Source organism: Macaca mulatta, chromosome 6, assembly GCF_049350105.2.
Source record: "Macaca mulatta isolate MMU2019108-1 chromosome 6, T2T-MMU8v2.0, whole genome shotgun sequence".
In the NCBI taxonomy this organism is placed as follows: Eukaryota; Metazoa; Chordata; class Mammalia; order Primates; family Cercopithecidae; genus Macaca; species Macaca mulatta.
In genome coordinates, this window is record NC_133411.1 from 160,540,574 (window position 1) to 160,564,219 (window position 23,646).

The window sequence follows — 23,646 nt, forward strand, 5'->3', positions numbered from 1 at the left end:
ATGCAGCTGGATTATTTTTTTTTAAGACCTTGCTTGGCAAAGAAAAAAAAAAGCAAAAGCAATGCTGTATTCCCCCTCCCCATTGTGGGGAATAGTATCAATCTGTGAAATCCAAAAGTGACTTAGAATGTCCTGGTGAATGGGTCAGATTTTGAGGTGGGGCAGAAAGGTGCACTGCTGAGGAGGAGGAAGGTGGAAGGCAGAGATGGTTTCAAGTGGGGCACTGAGGGGCCCACCTGGGCCCACACTGTAATAGACACACAGCAGTGTCCAAAGGGCGGTGTGATGGGATGAGAAAGACCCTATTTACATGAAAGACCCAGGAGACTCCTAGGAAAGAAGTCACCCTCAGCAATGGGAACTAGAGCTCAGCTCCAAGACAGGGAAAGGAGTAATTTGGGGTACAGCCCAGTATCTGATGCTTAGTTGTAGCTAATAATAACAAAGTACTTGCCCTGAACTAAGCACTTTACTGGCAGTATCTCATTTAATGCTCACCATGATTTCATGAGTTTACATTGTAATTGCTTGTTTAATTGCCTAACACAGCACTGTCCAATAGAAAAAGCATGTGAGTTGCAGACGTGAGTTTACATTTCCAGGAGCCATATTTAAAAAGCAAAAAGAAAGAGGTGAAATTCATTTTGGTAATATATTTGTATTTAACCAATATGTTCACGTCGTTATCATTTCAATGTGTAATCAATATTTAAACATTTTTGTAAGATATGTTTCATTCATTTTTTTCTTGCAATGTCTTTAAAATCCGCTACGTTTTCAGATACTTCTAGCACGTCTTGCCTCAAATGCTAAATTTTTGTCGGTGATATTTGACTTGTATTTAGATTTCATGAAATGTATAGCTGAAAAAGTAGCTTCACCTTCCCAAGTTATATCAAGCATACTTAAAAGCGAACCGAGTTTTTAAATTTAAATTTAGATTAGTTAAAATTAAGTGAAATTCAAAATTCAGTTCCTTAGTCATACTAGCCAGATTTCAAATGCTCGATGGCCACGGGTGGTCGGTGGCCATGGTGTTGGATATGCAAGCCAACAATCCCATTACACCGTGTCATGAGAGCTATGGCCATGTCAGGTTGACCACTGAATCCCCTGCATTGTGTGTGCACATAGTAGGTATTCAATAAACACTTCTTTAAGAATGTGTATATGGATGAATGGATGGCCAAATTCAGCTAATAAACAAATGCATAGTTAATATCATTCCAATTTGATAGAGAAGCTGAGATTCAGAAAAGTAAAATAACTAGGCCAAATGCCCACAGCTTGTAAGTGGTAAGGAGGGAATTCAAAGCCAGGTCTGACTCATTCCAGAATCTATTGGCTGCAGGAAACATATGTGGGCATAGGAAAGGAAGGCTGAAGCTGGGCCATCGAGCCAAGTGTCATCAGGGTGTCCGCAGTGCCCTGCCAGGTCCCCACAGCCCCCCTCACTCACCTCCACTCCTTGACCTGCTGTGACAGCTTCCCCCTGGCCAAGCTCCGGGGATGCTCCAGCAGCCCAGAAGATGAAAGGCTAGTAGGAGCAGGTGACGCCATAGACACGGTGATAGCCGGATGCACCAACCACTTAAGCAAAGCCCTGGGCATGGGAAATGGGCACCAGCGGCACAGACAGAGCCCTCTTTTGTCTTGAAATCGCTAAGACTGACCTTATATCTGGTCACAAGTCCTGGGACTGGCCCAAAACTGGAGTGAGAAGCTAAGGGGAAACTAGTTTTAGTCACAGAACTTCAGAGCAGGAAAGATTGACGGGATTGCCTCATTCAGAACATTTATTTTGTAGATGAGGAGGTCCAGGAAAGGCAAGGTCCTGCGTAAGGTTAACAGTGAGTTTCTTCAATAGGAAAGGCCATATCTCAGTTTTCTTATTGCTGATGATACCTTGACCTCTGTTCTCCAAAATGAGGCCAGGTCAGGAATCTCTTCCAGCACCCACCAATCCTTCTGCTACCTCCGTAACACTGGATCCCATAGTGTTCTTAGGGGAAGCAGCCACAGGGCTCAAAATTTCCACTGGTTACCCTTGGAGCTATTGCTGACGGTCCTGTCTGCCTGAAATGCATTTCTTCCTTGCTCCTTTCTGTGCCACCCCTGCAGTCTCGGTCTGGCTAAATCGTACCCCCCCTTCAAGGCCAAGCTCAAATACCGCTGTCGCAACGAATCTTCCTCCTATCCTACTGAACCTGTGACCCTTATTCCTTTATTCCAGGGGTTCTCCAGAGTGGCTGTTGGACAACGGAGAAAAGGGGGTGGCTTCAGGAATCCAGGGGAGTTATGATATCCACGGTTGAGGGGAAGTTGTGGAAATTAAGATTGGAAAGAAAGGCTGAGGCAAGATGGGAGAATGGGGCAGGTTTTAAAGAGCTGAAGAGTGAGGAAGCAGAGGCCCTACTCTACTGCCCGAGCGGAAGCCAGGAGATCTGCTCCTGTAACAGGGACATTTCTCCCAGGGCCTAACTTGACTCCATTTTCATGAGGAGATGGAAAACAACATTGCTTAAGACATAAGCCCTGGCCTCCCACAGCTTCACCTCTAAAAAAGGAGAGTCACTTATTCACGCATTCATTTCACAATACTAATTGAGAATTTTACCTCTTGCCAGACACCATTCTAGACACTGAGGACAAAAACAGGTTTGTGAGAGTCTATGTGTGTATGTGGTGTGTGTGTGGGAGGGGGCGCATGTGTGGTGTGTGTGTGGTGTGTATCTGTGGTGTGTGTGTAGTGTGTGTGTGGTGTGTGTGTGTCTGTGTGTGGTGTATGTGTGGTATGTGTGGTGTGGTGTGTGTATGTGGTGTGTGTGTGTGTGCGGTGTGGTGTGTGTGAGGGTAGTGCGTGTGTGGTGTGTGTGTGGGGTGTATGTGTGTGGTGTGGTATGTGTGTGTGTGGTGTGTGTGTTTGGCGTGTGTGGTGTGTGTGGTGTGTGTGGTGTGTGTGGTATGTGTGTGTGGTGTGTGTGGTCAGGTGTGTGTCTGGTATGGTATGTGTCTGTGTGGTGTGTGTGTGGTGTGTGGTGTATACGTGTGGTGTGGTGTGTGTGTGGTATGGTGTGTGTGTAGTGTGTGTGTGGTGTGTGTGGTGTGGTGTGTTGTGTGTGTAGTGAGGTGTGTGTGGTATGGTATGTGTCTGTATGGTGTGTGTGTGGTGTGTGTGGTGTGTGGTGTATATGCGTGGTGTGGTGTGTGTGTGGTGTGTATGTGGTGTGTGTGTAGTGTGTGTGGTGTGTGTGGTGTGGTATATGTGCATAGTGTGTGTGGTGTGATATGTGTGTGTGTGGTGTGTGGTGTGTGTGTGTGTGTGTGTGTGGTGTGTGTGTGGTGTGTGGGGGAGTGGTGTGTGTGTGTGGTGTGTGTGTGTGTGGCGTGTGGTGTGGTGTGTGTGTGTGGTGTGTGGGGGAGTGGTGTGTGTGTGGTGTGTGTGTGTGTGTGGTGTGTGGTGTGGTGTGTGTGTAGTGTGTGTGGGGTGGTGTGTATGTGGTGTGGTGTGTGTGTTGTGTGTGGTGTGTGATGTGTGTGTGGTGTGGTGTGTGTGTTTGGTGTGTGGGGGGTGGTGTGTGTGTTGTATGGTGTGTGTGTGTGGTGTGTGTAGTGTGTTTTCACAGGGGAAAGGGTGTGTGTGTTTGAGGTGTGTCTGTGTGTGGTGTGTGTGTGTGGTGTGGTGTGGTGTGTGTGTGGTGTGATGCGGGTGGTGTGTGGGGGAGAGGTGTGTGTGGTGTGTTGTGTGTGCTGTATGCATTGTGAGTGTTGTGTGTGATGTGTGTGTGATGTGGTGATGATGTGTGTGGTGTGTGTGGGGGTATTGTGTGTGTGGTGTGTGTTGCTGTGTTGTGTGTGATGTGTGTGTGGTATGTGTGGTGTACATGTGTGTGGTGTGTGCGGGGTGGTATGTGTGTGGTATGTGTGGTGTGGTGTGTGTGTGGTGTGCTGTGTGTGTTGTGTGTGGTGTGGTATGCATGTGTACTGTGTGTAGTGTGGTATGTGTGTATGTTGTGTGTGTGGTGTGCTGTGTGTGTGTGGTGTCTGTGTGTGGTGTGTGTGTAGTGTGTTGTGTTTGTGATGTGTGTGGTGTGTGTGTGGTGTTTGGGGGGGTGTGTGGTGTGTGTGTGGTGTGTGTGGTGTGGTGTGTGTGTGTGGTATGCGTGTATGTTGTGTGTGTAGTGTGCTGTGTGTGTGTGGTGTCTGTGTGTGGTGTGCTGTGTTTGTGATGTGCATGGTATGGTGTGTGTGGGGGTGTGTGGGGGTGTGTGTGGTGTCTGTGTGTGGTGTCTGTGTGTGGTGTGTGTGGGGGTGTGGGGGGTGTGTGTGGTGTGGTGTGTGTGTGTGGTGTGGGGGGGTGTGGTGTGGTGTGTGGGGGTGTGTGGTGTCTGTGGGGGTGTGTGTGGTGTGTGTGTGGTGTGGGGAGGGGTGTGTGGTGTGTGTGTGTGTGTGTGGTGTGTGTGGTGTGTTGTGTTTCTGATGTGCGTGGTGTGGTGTGTGTGTGGTGTGTGTGGGGGTGTGTGGGGGTGTGTGTGTGTGGTGTGTGGGGGTGTGTGTGTGGTGTGTGTGGGGTGTGTGTGGTGTCTGTGTGTGGTGTGTGTGTGGTGTATGTGTGGTGTGTGTGTGGCATGTGGGGGTGTGTGTGTCGTGTGTGTGGTGTGGTGTGTGTGTGGTGTGGGGGTGTGTGTGGTGTGGTGTATGTGTGTGTGTGGCGTGTGTGGTGTGGTGTGTGTGTGGTGTATGTGTGGTGTGTGTGGTGTGGTGTGTGGGGGGCTGTGTGTGTGGGGTGTGTGGTGTGTGGGGGGGTGTGTGTGTGGTGTGGTGTGTGTGGTGTGTGGGGGGGATGTGGTGTGGTGTATGTGTGTGTGTGTGGTATGTGTGTGGGTGTGTGTGGTGTGTGTGGTGTGTGGGGGGGATGTGGTGTGGTGTATGTGTGTGTGTGTGGTATGTGTGTGGGTGTGTGTGGTGTGTGTGGTGTGGTGTGTGTGTGGTGTGTGGGGGGTGTGGTGTGGTGTATGTGTGTGTGTGGTGTAGGGGGGTGTGGTGTGGTGTATGTGTGTGTGTGTGTGGTGTGTGTGGGGGTGTGTGTGTGGTGTGTGTGGGTGTGTGTGGGTGTGTGTGGTGTGTGGGGGTGTGTGTGTGGTATGTGTGTGTGGTGTGTGTGTGGTGTGTGGGGGTGTGTGTGTGGTGTGTGTGGTGTGTGTGGTGTGGGGGATGTGGTGTGGTATGTGTGTGTGTGTGTGGTGTGGGGGTGTGTGTGAGGGTAGTGTGTGGTGTGTGTGGTGTGGTGTGTGTGGGGTGTATGTGTGTGGTGTGGTGTGTGTGTGTGTGGTGTGTGTGTGTGTGGTGTGTGTGTCTGGTATGGCATCTGTGTGGTGTGTGTGTGGTGTATATGTGTGGAGTGGTGTGTGTGTGGTGTGTGTGTGGTGTGGTGTGTTGTGTGTGTGGTGAGGTGTGTGTGTGGTATGGTATGTGTCTGTGTGGTGTGTGTGTGGTGTGTGGTGTATATGTGTGGTGTGGTGTGTGTGTGGTGTGTGTGTAGTGTGTGTGGTGTGTGTGGTGTGATGTGTGTGTGGGGTGTGGTGTGTGTGTGGTGTGTAGGGGAGTGGTGTGTGTGTTGTGTGTGGTGTGTGTGGTGTGTGTGGTGTGTGGGGGAGTGATGTGTGTTGTGTGTGGTGTGTGTGGTGTGTGGGGGAGTGGTGTGTGTGGTGTGGTGTGTGTGTTGTGTGTGGTGTGGTGTGTGTGTTTGGTGTGTGGGGGTGGCGTGTGTGGTGTGTGGTGTGTGTAGTGTGTTTTCATGGGGAAAGGGTGTGTGTGAGGTGTGTCTGTGTGTGGTATGGTGCAGGTGGTGTGTGGGGGAGAGGTGTGTGTGGTGTGTTGTGTGTGCTGTATGTATTGTGTGTGTTGTGTGTGATGTGTGTGTGGTGTGGTAATGATGTGTGTGGTGTGTGTGGGGGTGTTGTGTGTGTGCTGTGTGTGTGGTGTGTTGTGTGTGATGTGTGTGTGGTGTGTGTGGTGTGGTACGTGTGTGGTGTGTGGGGGGTGGTATGTGTGTGGTATGTGTGGTGTGGTGTGTGTGTGATGTGTTGTGTGTGTTGTGTGTGGTGTGGTATGCGTGTGTACTGTGTGTGTAGAGTGGTATGAGTGTATGTTGTGTGTGTGGTGTGCTGTGTGTGTGTGGTGTCTGTGTGTGTGGGGTGTGTGTGGTGTATTGTGTTTGTGATGTGCGTGGTGGGGTGTGTGTGGTGTGTGTGCGGGTGTGTGTGGTGTGTGTGGTGTGGTGTGTGTGTGTGGTATGCGTGTATGTTGTGTGTGTGGTGTGCTGTGTGTGTGTGGTGTCTGTGTGTGGTGTGTGTGTGGTGTGTTGTGTTTGTGATGTGCGTAGTGTGGTGTGTGTGTGGTGTGTTGTGTTTGTGATGTGCGTGATGTGGTGTGTGTGTGGTGTGTGTGGGGTGTGTGTGGTGTGGTGTGTGTGGTGTGTGGGGGGGTGTGTGAGGGTGTGTGTGGTGTCTGTGTGTGGTGTGTGTGGTGTGTGGGGGGTGTGTGTGGTGTGGTGTGTGTGGTGTGTGTGGTGTGTGTGTGGTGTGTGTGGTGTGTGGGGGTGTGTGGTGTGTGTGGTGTGGTGTGTGGTATGCATGTACGTTGTGTATGTGGTGTGCTGTGTGTGTGGTGTCTGTGTGGTGTGTGTGTGTGGTGTGTTGTGTGTGTGATGTGCGTGGTGTGGTGTGTGTGTGGTGTGGGGGTGTGTGTGGTGTCGTGTGTGTGGTGTGTGGTGTGTGTGTGTGGTGTGTGTGGGGGTGTGTGGTGTGTGTGGTGTGGTGTGTGGTGTGGAGGGGATGTGGTGTGGTGTGTGTGGGTATGTGTGTGGTGTGTGTGTGGTGTGGGGGGGATGTGGTGTGGTGTATGTGTGTGTGTGTGGTGTGTGTGGGGGCGTGTAGTGTGTGTGGTGTGGGGGGGATGTGGTGTGGTATGTGTGGGGGTGTGTGGGGATGTGTGGTGTGTGTGTTGTGTGTGTGGTGTGGGGGGGGGTGTGGTGTATGTGTGTGTGTGTGGTGCTGGGGGTGTGGTTTGTTTTCATAGCGGAAAGGGCAGACGATTAATTAATAATTCTTTCAATCCTAGAGACAGAACTGTGGTTAAGGCAAGTAAGTTCCTGCCTTAGAAGTTTCTTTTCTGGTGAGAGACCCATGCTGAGTACACCCTGACCTGGTTGACAGGTGCGGTGCACTTCATGACAGGCGAGTAGGGAGCACTCCGGGAACATGCAACGGAGGAAGCTATTTGATCTGGGACCTCCAGGATGGGAGACATCTCGGCTGCTTTTGCTGATGATTTGTTGCCTGAGCTTTTGCTGATGATTCTCTCTGCCTGAAATGCCTCTCCTGCCTTCCCCTGCTCTTCTCTAATCCACCCACACAGTCTCAGCCTGGCTAAATCACACCCAGACAGGCTTCAAGGCCAGGCTCAGATGCTAGTGTGTCAAGGAAGCCTCCCTCCATTCCCCTGAACTTTCACATCCCCTCTTGCCCTGGCTCCATGAGGTTTCCCGCGGTGGCTGTTGGACAATGGAGAAAAAGGCGGTGGCTTTGGGAACCATGGGAGTTGGTTGAAGGTATCATTCTCATTGACACTGTCAGCTGTCAGTTATTCCAGGGGCCCTTCTCTCTCTGTCTTCTTTACAACAGTGAATCTGTTAGATAACTACATGTCTGCATTGGGTACAAAATGAATGTATCTGTGATCCCAGCTACTCGGGAGGCTGAGGCAGGCGAATCGCTTGAACCTGGGAGGCGGAGGTTTCAGCGAGCCGAGATCGTGCCACTGCACAGCAGCTTGGGCATCAGAGCAAGACTCTATCTCAAAAAAAAAAAAAAAAAAAAAAGAATATATAATCTCTGGGCAACACACACTCCTTATGAGTAAAATACATGGTAGAACCCATTGCAACTACTCAGAAGCCTTTTTGTGTTCAGCATGTATTGGCTGTGTGACCCTGAGTGAAACTGAGTTGAAGCTGACCAGAGTTTTAAAGTATGTGAAATGCACAGTGCGGGTTTCGTTGGGAGCACCTCAGAAGGGCACTGAACCTGGATGGAGCCGAAAGAAAGACCTCTTGGAGGAGTGTCATCAAATGCTCCCCTACCTTGATGTGTAGTGTAGATGGGAGTGGATACAGAGGAAAAGAACCTGTAACAGAAGCTCTGAGCTTTCCTGAGGAAGTGAGGTTTCAGATCTGAAACATAAGTGGCAGCTCACTGCTGAGAAGTGGGAGACAATAGGTGTTCCCTGCAAAGGGACCAGCACGTGCAAAGGTGCTGGAGCCTTATAACCCCCAGGCATTATTACAGTACTTGAGAACTGTTTTCCTCTCCAAACCCTTTGCTGAGGATTTCCAGGTCTAAACTCTGCGAAGCCAGAGTCCCGATGCTGGGAGAGTGCTCAGCTCATCTGCTGTGCTCTGCCCAGGGGGCTTTCTGGGCACCGCGATGCTTCTCCCTCAGACCTAATCCCAGACGGAGAGTGAAGAAATGTGAAAAACCACTGAATTTAGTATCATCCCCTCCTTTTCTGAAGGGAGGTTGAGACTCAGAGAAAGCAGGTGGTGTCACATAGAATCACTCTAAGCACTTACTAGGTACCAGCCAGTGTGCTAAGCATTTTTCCATCCAACACGAGGGAGACACAATTATTGGTCTCCTGTGTCACATGAAAAAAGTGAGGTTCACCGAGGTGATCGTGTCTGAGGTCACACAGCTAGACGGTCCCAGAGCTTTGAAACCCAGGTAGTTGACCCCAGAACCTACGTTCCTATCCAGTGGGACTCTTTGTCAGAACTTGGCCGGAATCCAGTTTCTCTTGAATGCAGTCTCATGCATTTATCATTGCAATAAAAATTCAGCCTGGCAAATACTTTTTGGGAGGTCTCCACATCTCTGCACTGGGACTGACTGACCTTAGGCAGGTCTAACCCTAATACTACAGGGCACAAAGCTAGAGTACAAATGAAGGACCCTGTGGCTCCAGCCCACCTGCCTTCTCTTGACTCCTTTTCCTACAAGGAAAATGGTTACACGCAGGTGTTTAGACATTTCACCCCATATGACCACGCTCCATCCTCAGCACCCTAATGCCTTCCCAGCAAACAACAACTTGGCCATCCCTCAGGCCACCCTTAGAGGTGGACAGCCTGCCCTTGGAGAAAAGACCCCTGGCAGAGGCCTAGAAAGTGAGCTGGGGGCTATTGAGCTGGAAACAGACAGCTTGGGTGCTCAGAACGTGATCTGGAAGTGGTAAGTGGGTCACAGGCTTAGGGTAAGCCATCCCCTTGGCTCCACAGACTCCTCACCCCACAGTGACAATGTAGCTGGAGGAAGAGCAGGGCAGGGCCTAGTAGCTCCAATGTGAGGGAGTTCTAAATGCAGACAGTGCCAGAGTTACAGCTGGGTCCCCTCTGCCTCATGAGCCAGCTTTCCAGCGGGGTTGACTAGTGCACATTCCTTATGCCCCTGCACAGTCACACAGCCACACAGCCACACCCTAACCTTCTCCAGAGCCTGATTACCTGATAGTGACCTCCCCCCTCTCACCACCACCATCACCCCATCCCCACCTTGGGTCGTGCCCTGACTTGTGTAAACCACAGGTCTAAGTACTGTGCTGAAGCAGAATGAGTCAGGGGCAGAACTCAAGGTGTTGAGCCTGGGAGACTGCTCCAAGCAGGGAAGAGGAAACTGTGTGGCCCCAGAGAGGAATGAATCAGGCAGGAGTGGCTCAGATCCTGGGTTCTGCTTCTCCTCAGCAAATGCGTAGAGTAGCGGGGGATGTAGGGAGAGAGACTCAGGCACCCCGGTCATGAATCAGGCAGCATTTAGGAAGTCTGTTTTTCCAGGAGAATATGTAGATGTCATTTCTAGCATTGCTGAGACTGCAATTTGCTTATGGGGGAGAATATAAGAAGGTTCCGTGTGTGTGCGCGCATGCATGTGTATATACACACATTGTGTACATATGTATGCCTGTGTCTGTGTGTGATATGTATATGTGTCTGATGTGGACACATTTATACATGTGTCTATGTGTTTGTGCCTGTGTGTACAGTACCTGTGTCACTGTGTGTGAACATGCACATCGTTCTGCCTATGGGTCTGTATAGATGTCCTTGCCTCTATAGCTCAGGGTGTCCCCATGCTTGGCCCTGGCCAAATGATTCCAGCACCTATAATCTGTTGTTGTTGTTGTTGAGATGGAGTCTTGCTCTGTTGCCCAGGCTGGAGTGCAGTGTTGTGATATTGGCTCACTGCAACCTCTGCTTCCCAGTTTCAAGGCATTCTCCTACCTCAGCCTCCCAAGTAGCTGGGATTGCAGGTGCCCACCACCACCCCTGGTTTACTGTCACTACAACTTCTGCCTCCCAGGTTCAAGTGATTCTCCTGCCTCAGTCTCCTGAGTAGCTGGGAAACAGGGGTGCACTACCATGCTCAGCTGATTTTTTTTGTATTTTTAGTAGAAGTGGGATTTTGCCATGTTGACCAGGCTGGTCTCGAACTCCTGATGTCAAGTGATCCGCTTGCCTCAGCCTCCCAAAGTGCTGGGATTACAGGTCTGAGTCACCACACCTGACCCAGTGCCTATAATCTTAACCACTACATTTGACTGTTGACCCTGTGGGGACAGTCACCACTTCTTATTTTCTCACTATGGTGATAACAGAGCAGACATTCAGTATATATTTGTTGAATGAATATATCAGAAAGGCTCCCACCTGAACCAGCTCCCTGGAAGCTCCAGGAGTCCCAAAGAAAAGGCCCGGTGGAGAGAAGAGCTTCATTCAAGGTGATTCCTTCCTAGCTACAGGACACAAGTCTGAACTGACCTTCCTGACCCTCAGGGGCTTTTGCTCAATGTCCCCCTCTGCCCTGGTCAGAAGTCAAGACACAAAAGCTCTGGGCTCTGCCATAACCTGGCTCTATGATCTTGGGTAAGTCCTTTCCCTCTCTGGGCCTTAGTTTCCCTATCTGATAAAAGAACAGATTGGACTTCTGGATATCAAAAAGCACACTCAGACTCAGCATGGTGTGGTTTTTTACCTTCGAGTTCTTTATTCAGTGGCCCCTGCCCATCTAGACATTGGATCAATGTAATCGTCCCTCTCAGCTCCTTCTCCACCTACTTATGATCCCAGCCAGGCAGCAAGCAGAGGTCCCAACCAGGCCTTGTTCGTTAGGGCCTCATGCTATTGCTGCGAGTGCCTGTCGGTAATCCCCAGGCATCATAATTCAGATCACCTTTGCTAAAAACAGGCTGGAGGACATTTACAGGCTTGGGAAGGGAGCATCTTGGGGAAATGGTGATGAAAAATGCAGTCTTCTAACACCCTGGCCTTCTGGGCCTGTGGAGGAAGGAAGCATTCTGTAAGCTGATTTTTCCAGAGAGCTGGGTTGGGGAGGAGGTCAGAGAAGAGGCAGCGTTGATCAATGTGTTCAACTTTTCTTTCGTTGTAACCATTTCAGGTGGGAACCTTCTCTAGCTCTGCTAGGTGCTTCCCTGCCTTTTCAAACAGGAAGCAAAGCATGATTTCGTCTTTCCTTGGTGACTCAGGACCATCACAAAAACATTAACGTTGGAACTGAGTTTTAAAACAGAGGTATCCTCAAGGGCTGCAAAGATATTTCAGGCTATTTGCCTCTCACTGAAAGGCAAGGCTTTTCTTTTTTGTGTTTAATCTTCTCTCATTGACACTGTCAGCTGTCAATTATTCCAGAGGCGCTTCTCTCTCTGTCTTCTTTATGACAGTGAATCTATTAGATAACTACATGTCTGCATTGGGTATAAAATGGATATGTAATATCGGAGCAAGGGACTTTCCTATGAGTCCTGTGAGTCTACATAGTAGAAACCATTGTGGCTAGTCAGAAGCCTTTCTCTCTTCAGCACTTATTAGCTATATGACCCTGAGCAAGATATTTCTATGACTGAGTTTTCCAATCTATAAAATGAGACTAATAGTAGTATCTGCCTCATAAGGTCATTGCAGCTCAATGTAAAGTTACGTGCAACTAAAGCACTTAGCACACTGGATTGTAACCTTAGCTACTCAGTAAATATTTGTTTTATTCTTAGCTATTTTTTTTTGACTGAGTTTTGGATCAGTGACTTTGCAAGATAAGTACTTGACTCATTTTCAGAGAATGCTATGAGCTGCCTACAAATAATAGAAAATCTACTAACAGTGGCTTAAACAAATAGGTTTTGGTTTGTATTATATTGCAAGAAACACACAGACAGACAGCTGTTGGCATTTGTTCAGTGGTTCAGTGGTATCAGGCTGGTGTCACTGCAGTTCTTTAGGCTTCTGCCTCATAAACTGAATATTGCTGCTGAAGCTCCAGACATTGCACTCACTTTCAAGGCAGGGAAAAGGAGATGGGGTGATGCTGGCTATGTCTACATTCCCAGAAGCCCTTGATGTTTTCTTTCCCAGCTGATTACCCCTATGTTTCACAGTCTAGAACTGGGTCACATGGCCACCACCAGCTGCAAAGAATCATGAAAAACAAGAAACAGGGATGTCATGATTAACTTACACCACCATTCCATCTCTCCTGGGGCTTAACACATTGTCTCTCCCTGCTCTCATTTCCCATCCAGGGTTATTTTAGTGAGAAGGAGAAATGGATATTGGGTCAGTTACTAACACTGTTTGCCCAGTAATTATTTTTCTTTTTTTTTTTTTGTCTTAATAAGGAATTTGATTGCAAATGACAGAAACCCAAATTACACTTGCTTAAGCAAAAATAAAGAAATGGATAGAAAGAAAAAGGGACCAAAGAAGAATAGGAGACAATAAAAGAAATGAATTGACTCATATCCAGGGAGAGTTTGTCCTTAGGTCTAAGTATGAAGCCAAATGAGCCAACAGCATTGTCAAGAGATTGCCCTTCTCTGCTTTTTGGCTATTTTCCTGTGCATTTACTTAATTATCAGGTAATTTCTCCTCAGCTGGTGGTCCCTGGGAGCTCTGAGTTCACATTCTCCAAGGCTATTGTTCAGCTGAGAAAAGAGTGAGTCATTTCTCTCTGTCACTACAAGCAAAAGTCCCAGGATGAATATCGATTGTCTGTGATTGGGGTACAAGCCCATCCCTGAGCCAATCACAGTGACCACGGGGAACTCATGCTCTGATTGGCAAAGGCGGGTCTCACACCCAACTCTGGAGCATAGGTTGGGTCCGTTGCCCCCAACCACTGGTGAAGCTTGAAGACTAGACTGAACCTCTCCTGAAAATCAGGGGCAGAACCAGAGGGAGGGGGAATCGATGCAGAGCACTTGTAGGGCTTTGCAGTCTTCAAAGTACACTATTCCACACAGACACCTATGAATTAGGGAAAGCAGGGATTCTGGCCCCATTCTGCAGTGGCAAAATGTCTCAGAGAGGTGAAATGATGTGCCCAGAGTCATTCAGCTCACAGGTAGAAAGAGAGTCCCCACACCTCCAGGATCCTGGTGTTTCCCCGACACCACATCCTGAGATGACTGACAACTGGTCAACCCAGGTATTGTCCAGGAGCCATGGAGCCATGTGACAAAGTAGCTGAGGGACGCCCAAGAGACCACTGGTTCCACACTGGCCTTTGTAAAGTACTTTACGTCCATTGTCGTGTTAGTTATACCCTGTGAGGAGAGCAGGCCCAGAAATTGAGAAAATCTGCATTTGAGTCCATCTAACTAGCGGTGAACCCGAGAAATGTTTCTTTTCTGGGCCTCAGTTTCCCCATCTGCAAAAGGAGTTAGTTGGACTCGGTGATACCTAAAGACACTTCTAGCTCCAGCTTGGTTACTGTCTCAGGTTCCAAGATTTCCCCACCCCTTGTGGTAGCTTCAGATTTCTTGCCTGGGGGAAGAGCTAGGGCAAGTTGCTGCAGTTCTGTTCTCTCCACACAGCAGAGTGGCAAGGCTCCCAGCCCAGAGTGGAGGCTTACCTAACCCCAGCAAGCTGAGCAAATCCCTGAGAACAAAAGGGGGAGAGGACCTGACAAGGGAGGGGAAGGAGTGAGTCTATTCCTTCCTTGCTCAGCAACTTTAACCCCTTCCATGCCTCCCCAGCAGCAGGAGGGTAGGCAGGGTTTCCAGACAGAGGGTAAAGAATGCATCCCAGGCATGCATGGTCTTCCAGGAACTGCTGTGCCACCAAAGCCAACTTTCCATAGGGGAGCCCTCCCTGGGAGCAACCACAGCTGGAGATGCCATTTGTCCTTCATAGACCCAGACTCAAGGCATCAAAGCCCCTCCTGCTCCACCCCCCCAAAAAAGCCAGAAGGGAGCTGCATTCCATCCTTCTGCCAGTTAGGAAGCTGAAGTCTAGAGATGGGAAGGAACTTGCCCAGGGTAACATAGCTTTCGACTCACAGGAAGGAGCCTGGACTAGGACAGTGCCAGACACAGAGATGAATAAAGTGCGTTCAGTGACCGGAATCAAGTCCTCCCCACCTTGCGCTCCTTCCTCCGTGCCTACTATCTTGCCTTTTGGGATTCTTATATCAAAGTTTCCATCCCCAAATTAGAAGCAGATTGTTGAGGCCTGTCCATAAATTCCTCACTTGAACCTGTAGTGACTAATTCTCTCAGGAGTGTGGGATCAAACCCACCATGGCTATTAAAAATTTAATATGGAGCCCCAGTGCCTGGGGCCGTGCTTTCTCAGCCCTGAAACAGGGCGAAGCCTGCATGTCAGGCGGGGCCAAGAATGCAAAGGCTGGAGTCCCTTCCCTGAGAAGCTTCCTGGGACAGCAACCTTCCTTCTGGGGAAATTCTCAGGGGACCTGCTGAACAAGAAGCATCTTTTTTCCTGCGCCAATCCTAGTCATAGACAAAGTGGGGAGCCCCTTGGCAGAGACAAATCTGGATAAACAGCACCTCCTGACAATGTACCCTTGCCCCTAACATTTCCCACATACAACTGACCTTCATGTGCAACAGGCTCCCGGTCTCCAAAGGTCTTTGTGAACACAGTGTGACCCACAGAGAAAGAAGCAGAGGTGGGAGGTGGTGGAGGAGGTTGGGGGAACAGATCCAGTCTATTGGTGAATTGTAAGCAGTGAACATATTTTTGACCTGAGAAAGCAGTCAGAGTGCATCAAATTGGGAGCTTGGGCTCCTGCAGCCAGTGAGGGGGCAGAGGCCCAGGAAGAGGGCTCTGGGTGACCAGGGACAGCAGTGGTTGATGGGAGCTGTCTCACCTACTGGACTTTGTTACTCATGGGACTGACGGTACTATCAGAGAGCATGTGGCCTGTGAACCCAGGAATGCCTTCTTCAAACAGCCTCCCATCCTCCCTGAGAGGTCCCTGAGAGAGATGCAAGCTTCAGGGACAATTTAGTGACTGAGCGCCACTCTGCCTGGGATTATGTTAGGCACTTAAAGTGACAAATAAAATCCGCACGGTTCCTCCCCTCAAGGTCAGTGACAGGTGAGAAATACAGAGATCATCTTATTATTTCAGATGTGCCTGAATCCCAAAGTTGAGCTCTTTGGCAAACCAGAGCCCCACAGGATCCCCAGGCTGTGTTTATAATTTACTAGACATGTACCAACTGCATCCCACATGTCTCTCCGTCCCTCACGAGTACATCTCACCCATCAGTGAGCGCTCACAGCTCTACCTCCAAAACATACACCCTGAATTTCACCACTTCTTTCGGTCCCTCGCCCTACATCCAGTCACCATCTTTTCTTTCCTGGATGATTGTTCTTGTAGTTTCTTCTCCAAGGAGCAGCCAGAGTGATTCGCTCTAAGATAGTAAGTCACTCTCCTGCTAAAAGTCTCCATGGACTTCCCATGGCCCTTAGTGGGAAATGCACACTTTCTACCATGGCCCCTGGACAAGACTTTCACCAACTGTCTCCTGCCCACAGGACGTCCTTCCCCTCCACACCGCCCCTTATGCACAGGCCTTCTTTCCACTCCGAGAAGATGACATACTTGTTCCTTTCCCTGGGCCTCTGAAATTGTTGCTCCTCCTTGGAATGTTTGCCCCCAGCTTCCCATCTTTCAGGTCTCAGCTCAAAAGTCACTTCCTTGAAAAGGTCCTCCTTGACCACACTAACCAAACCCCCGCATCAATCATTGCCCATCATGCTCCCTTATTTTTATGTTCAGAACACTTATCAATAACAGAAATCATCTTATTTCTTTGTGTGTATGTTTACTGCCTGTCAGTCTCCTCCCGCCATGCCCCTTGAGGGTCGTGTTTCTCTTTTATTTCCTTACTACTTTCTACTTAGCACCCAGAGCTCAGTGCCTAGTAGAGTCTCCAGAAATCTTTGTGGCCTCGTTCAATGACTAGCACAATGCTCAGACATAAAATATCCGTGTGAAAAGAGCATAGAGATTGAATCCATCTACTCATTTATCAGAGGGGTAAATGGAGATTCAAAGAGGAACTGGGACTTGCCCACAGTCATACAATTCCTTCATTTATTCATATAAGCTGATACATGCAGGATAAGAAGGAGATATCCGTGTGAAGATGTGGGGGGAAGAGCTAGTGCAAAGGGCCTGAGGCACGACCTTTACAGGAAAGCAGGCAGGAGGTGAGTGTTACCAGAGCAACCCGAGGAGGAGAGGTGTGAGGGGAGGTGGCCAGGCAGGCAGAAGCCAGGCCATGCATTCGCAACTTGGATTGAGTTCCCTCTAAACCAGGGGTGTGAATTTCTCTGCCCACTTGTGAAAGATGCTCAGACAGCATGGGACCTGGGAGACTAGTTGGGCACCCATAAGAAGCCAAGAGTGAAGATCCTGTGATTGAGCAAGTCCCATGGGTGTGTTTGCCAGGACATCAAAGGTGCTGCAGGCAGCAGCAGCCGCCCGTCTGAGCTCCATTATCGTGTGAGAACTGCACAGGACCCGCCCAGTTAGTGTGAGTGCAGTACTCGCTGTGCAATTACGGCTGCCGCTGCTGGCTGACCACGTGCCAAATTGCTGCACAGTTAGTTACTCATGCCACAGGCTTTGGACCAATTAAGTGAGCAAAGAGGGTGGTTAACGAGGAGTAAACAATCCAAATGCCCATAATTACACTGAGGCTTTGCTCTAATGCATCTAAGCCAGGAGACGAGGATGGGCAGCAGGGAACATGGGGTCTCCTGTCCTTTGTTTTCTATGGTTGGCCCACTGAAATCTCTTTCACCCAGCCCACCCTGTCCTATACTCTGCTATCGCTGTCTGCTGATTATTTTTTTCTTGTCTCCCTTTTTTTTGGTGGAGGGGTGTGTGTGCGCCAAATTCTAAGCGCTGAGATTACAACAAAACAAAGCAGCTCTTATGGAACTGACATTTTAAAGTCAAACAATCAGGTAAATCAATATGATGCATCAGGTGGTAATACGTGCTATGAAGAACACTGATACTGGGTAAGAGGAATAGAGAGCTCCCAGGGCATGGGTGCTAATTCATATAGCGAGTCTAGCGAAGGCCTTTTTGGGTGAGTGCAGTGGCTCCTGCCTGTAATCCCAGCATTTGGGGAGGCTGAAGCAAGAGCGTCACTTGAGCCCAGGCGTTTGAGACCTCCTGGGCAATACAGCACGACCTCATCTCTACAAAAAAAACATATACTTTTTAAGGCTGGGCATGGTGGCTCCCACCTGTAATCCTAGCAACTTGGGAGCCCGAGGCAGGCAGATCACTTGAGGTCAGGAGCTCAAGACCAGCCTGGCCAACATAGTGAAACCTAATTTCTATTAAAAGTACAAAAAAAAAAAAATTAGCCATGCATGGTGGCAGGTACCTATAGTCCTAGCTATTCAGGGGGCTGAGGCAGGAGAATCACTTGAACCCGGGACACAGAGGCTGCAATGAGCTGAGATCTCGCCACTGCACTCCTGCATGGGTGACAGAGTGAGATTCCATCATATATATATATATATATATATATATATATATATAAAAAATATATATATGTTAGCTGGGCATGGTGTTGCATGCCTGTGTCCTAGCTATGTGGGAGGCTGAGGCAGGAGGATTGATTGAGCCCAGGAGGTCAATGCTGCAGTGAGCTAAGATCACACCACTGCACTGCAGCCTGGGCAACAGAGTGAGGCCTCGTCTAAAAATAAAAACTTTTTTAAAAATAAAAGTCTTTTTGATAAAGTGGCATTTGAACAGAGACCTCTCTGAAGGAAGTCAGGGAGCCAGCCGTGCAGTCGCTGGGGAGGGCATCGCAGGCACAGGGAACGGCCAGTACAAAGGCCCTGAGATTTCTGTTTGCAGGGGTAGACCAGTGTGACTGGAGCAGAGTTAGCAATATCATAGAATGATTTGGGATTATACAGCTACAGGGAAAGATAAGGGCAGGTTCCAAGTAGGGAGAACAGCATGCTTGAAAGCCTCCAGTGATGACAAGTGCTTTCTGTTTTTCAAAGTATTTTACCTCGTTTGATCCTCAGAACAATGCTGTAAGGGTAAGGAGGATAGATTTCTTTTTCTATTGACTGCTGAGGACCGAAGCTCTAGAATATCTAACAGTTCAGCCAGGATCACATAGGAACATTCTGATTCAGAGACAGAGATCTGTGGTCTGCCCTATCCTTTCAGGTCAGATCGGAGGCTCATTCCTTTTGACACCATGCCATTGTGAGCTTCCAAAACAAGATCTGCTCTCAGGCAACCTCTGAATGGGTTACAAAGTTCAAAATGGAGCCAAGCACAAGAAGAGTTGCCAAGCGTGATACAGAACGCTCTGTGGGGAGCGGGTGTGGAAAATCAGCACATGCAGCGCCTGTCATAATTTAACCAATACAGCAGAAAAACGTAGCTTGCGCATCTTTCGAAGAAACCTTTACAGAAACACTGAAAGGCTAGAATCCTCCCTATGTCCGATCATAATTTAATATTTCTGGAATAAAATCCTTCTAGAATATATGTCCTTTAGAATTCCTCCAAGAAGCTTCCTGTGGAGCTCTAGATAAAGTGGACAATCTAAAAGTTAATATGAAGGATTAAATTTAAAATGCCAGCCGGAAAACAAGATTCCCCTGCAAGGGACACATATAACAGATTTTGCAAATGTGTGGTAGATCTGACTCCGTGCCATCAGCGCCTACTGAATTCCCGATGCTATTGTTATCGTCATTTTCACTACTTAGTTTCTAGTGGCCACCACATCAAGTGAGAGTGACTTGATGGGCTGTCACCAAATTTGGAAGGAATGTTTGCAAACATTTTGTATAAAGTATACACTATGTAGGAAACAAAATTTACTTTGCAGGGCTCAGGCGGGGGTGCGTCTCAAATTGCGAGGGAGTCATCTTAGACACTGGAGGGGCTGCTGACCAAGAGAGGCCTGCCATAGTTCTCAGGAAGCTGCAGAAAGGGAAGCCCAGAGACAGATTCAAAATTTAAGTCCCATATTGCAAGTCACAAAGACAGATCACTAGCACTGATTTTTGAGGGAGCTGATTCTGACACAGGCTGCTCTGTGCAGCACAATCCAGAAATCTATGACTTCATCGTGTTAATGAGACTGGCAGGCAACGCTGGGACCACACCTCAAGTGGGCCTCTGCTGGAGCATTAGCTCCCATGTGCCAAAGAGTGAGGAGCGTTTCCCTTTAGGCTTATGCAGCAGTTCTCAAGCCACTCGATCTCAGGACCCCTTTACACTCTGTCTTTATTAGGAATTGAAACTGAGAAGACGACCGGATGCAGTGGCTCACACCTGTAATCCCAGCACTTTGGGAGGCTGAGGGGGGCAGATCACCTGAGGTCAGGAGTTCAAGACCAGCCTGGCCAACATGGCACAACCCCACCTTTACTAAAAATACAAAATTGGCCGAGCATGGTGGTACATGTCTGTAGTCCCAGCTACTCGGGAGGCTGAGGCAGAAGAATCGCCTGAACCTGGGAGGCAGAGGTTGCAGTGAGCCGATATCATGCCATTGCACTCCAGCCTGAGCAACAAGAGCAAAACTCTGTCTCAAAAGGAAGAAAAAAACTGAGAAGAGTGTTTTAAATATTTACATGGTAGTTTACATACTGGGTACCATTGTACACTGCTTGGGTGATGGGTGCACTAAAATCTCAGACATCATTACTATACAGTTCATCCATGTAACCAAACACCCTTGTTACCCCAAAGTTATTAAAATAAAAATAAATACACAAATAAACAATAAATAATAAATATTTATGTGGTGATTTATTTAAAAATAGCAATAAGCCCATTACTATTACATGGTTTCACATAATTATAATATTTTCTTTTTCTTTTTGGAGACAGGGTCTGACTCTGTCACCCAGGTTGGAATGTGGTGGCACAATCATAGCTCACTGCAGCCTCGACCTCCTGGACCCAAACCACCCCCCCACCTCAGCCTCTTGAGTGGATGGGACTACAGGTGCACACCACCATGTCCTGAACCATACTTTCGAAGTAAAAAAAAAATCATGAGAAGAGTGGCATCGTTTTACATGTTTGCAAATGTCTTCAACAGATACCTGGATTCTCCTAGCTGCTTGCTTTGATATCATAAGGAGGCAGCCTCTGGAAAATGCCACTGAGCACTCGGGAGAGTATGAGAGCAAAAAGGTAAACGTGTTGTTGGTACTATCATGAAAAATATTTTGACCTCATGGACCATGTACAAGGGTTATGAGACCCCCCTAGACAGGGGTCCCCAGACCACTCCATGAAAGTCTTAGTGTAATGGTAGAAGGCAAATTATTGGGGATTTTGGGCATGTTGCTAAACCTCTTCATGCCTTAATTTTCTTGCCTATAAAATATGGATAGTAATAACTGTCCTCATAAGGCCCTTGTGAAAATAAAATTACTTAATATGGGTAAAGTGCCTGACACATAGTAACAGCTCAATAAATGCTGGCTGGTATTAGGAACCGCTCAAGAGCCAAGTCCATGCGTTCATTGTTCCCCTAGTGCAGAGCATGGGGAAGGCACGTGGGAATCTTTCAGGAGTAAGTGCAGGCACACGGGGACAACTCTGTCAGTGAGAGGACTTTCCAGCCTTTCCTAGGACTGGGAAAAGTCTTTTTCTCCCACCTATTAAATAAGCTAAACAGATCAGAGAGGCCACGTGACTCATCAAAGTCACTCAGCAGGTCCTGTGTGTAGCTGCTATAGCTGTGAATGACCCTCCTGCACCTCTCCACTCCACCCTACCCTCTGCATCCAAACTCATCCGGGCACACTAGGGATGGAGGTCCTGGAGCATCGATTTTGTCCTGTTGTGAAACGTACCTCATGTGCAGTCTCAGGGGCCAAACGAGGTCTACAGAAAACTGTAGCTTAAGACATCCAAGCTCTCTCCTCCCTCTGTCATGCCATCTAGAACACACTTCTAAATTGTAATTACATACTAACTTAGGTGATCACTCACTGCCTCCCCCTCCTGAGTCCTGGGATCCTCTCAGTCTTTTTGGTTTCAATGGCTGTCATGTCAGGGATCTGGTAGAAACTCTATCAATATTTAGATGTCTGTTTTAGGAAAGAAGGAAGAAATAAAACGATGTGTTTTCATTGATGAAAAGAAAGCAAACAACAGACAGCTGAATGTTTTCTCTAAATAATTAGGTGTTTGAGATAGTTCAGAAAGGAGGAGAGAATGGTAAAATGTTAAAACAGAAAATCAACCAAGAGTTAGGGTGTCTGTCTACCCAGAGTGCTGGTTCTGCTTAGTTTTAGAAATAATAACAACAATTATAAGGACAAGAATGGCTCACGGTTCCTGACAGCTTACCATGGGCCTGGCATAGTGCTAAGCATTCTGCATGTGTTGTCTCACTGAACGCTCATTATCTGCTGTGATGTTATTTCCATTTTACACATGGGGAAACAGTGCTTGAATGACTCCTGAAGTCCCATAACCAGTGAGTAACACAGTGCATCAAGGAGGTGGGTCATCCTTAGAAGGCCTGGGGCGTGGAATACAAGCAGGAGAAGGTAGAAGGAGACTGGGATGAGATGGTGGCAGGTTGGGGTGCCAGGTAGTAGAGGAGGCCTGAGTGCAGGTGCTAGAAGTTCAGTGTCTCTGGTCCTGGGCACACGTGAGCAAGGTAAAATGCTGCTGACAAGAATTCTTAATTCTGGGACCAGACACTGACTGGGGCACCAGGCACAGATCTGGAGCACGCCATATTTTACAAAAAGAAATGCTGAGGCTCAGAGGGAGAAAAGGCCTTGCCCAAGGTCACCCAACAAGTTAAAGCCCAGCCCAGTCTTGCTCCCAGCCCAGGGATTTTGGCACTGCAACAAGTGCCCCTCTTCTGACTGACAGACTCACACACTTCCACCATGGCAAGCTCCGCTGTCCCGGGCTCCCTGCAGAGAGGATGGCGTGGGAAGGGAGCAAAGCAGCAGCCTTCACTCCAGGATTCCTCTCCCAGGGCAGGAAGGAGAGGGCTGTGGGGGCATGACCAGGCCTGCTGTGGCTAACTAGGGGTTCTCAACCAGCCCCCCAACCCCAGAACAAAGCAAGGTTAATGAGAGCAAATTACAAAGGCTCTGAAAATGGAAAGGACCCTTTGAAGGCCGCCGGAGTGAGAGCTGGGGTGGGACCAGCCTGCTCTCTCTGTCCTCTTGTGCAATGCGCTTCACCCGGGAACAAGCTGGCACAGGACGGTGCTCACAGAAGCATCCATCCCTGTGGTCATTGCTGGGACTCTGGGTTGGGCTTCTACTCTGAATTTTTCTACTTTCCAATTGCCAGAAAAATGAAGATTTCTGATTGCAGACAGCTCAGCAGAGTTCCCCAGCACTTCCAAGACTTGGGGCTCAAAGGAGATTTGTGGGGAGGAGCTCCACCACACCCAGAACCTCTGCAGCACAGATTAAGGCTCTGCACATCGCTGTGCATCATCTCTGCATTGGTTCACTTTTCTCTTTGTGGTGAGGGGTGGATATAGTAATACGCACTGACATATGTGATTAAATTCTTAGTCTGATGCTAGCACAGTGCTAAGGGGCTATACACCTTAACCCCGACAATAAGCCTATGAGATGGGAATCATCAAATTACCCCTTTGGGTGGCTTAGAGCAGTGGTTATCAAAGTGTATTCTTGGACTAGCAACATGAGCATCACTTGGAAATGTGTTAGAAATGCAAATTCCCAGGTGCTATTGCCTTAAATCCCTTGGGGGAGCATAAGAATCTCCCCTAAGTTGCAGAGCAGCAGGTGGCAGCCAGGACTGCCCCAGGACCCACACTTCTGCCCACTAGTCACTGCTGCCTGTGTCTGTGGACCCTGTCTCCCTTCCACAGGGATCGGTGAGTGACCATGAGCTGAGACAGGCTGAAAGGAATACAAAAGAACAGCACATTCACTACCACGGTCTTTGTAATTAGAAAAGATTGGGGCCCGGTGCAGTGGTTCATGCCTATAATCCTAGCACTTTGGGAGACCAAGGCAGGGGGATCACTTGAGCCCAGGAATTCAAGACCAACCTGGGCAACATAGCCAGACTCTATCTCGATAAAAATTAAAAAAGAAAGGATTGGAAACAACCTAAACATCCACCAGCCCTAGGCTGGTTAAATAAACTATGGGGCGTTCATGTAATGCAACAACCTTTTATAGAAAAAGAGTAGGAAAGCTTTTTATATATACTATGAAACGGTCTCTACAATGGAGTATTA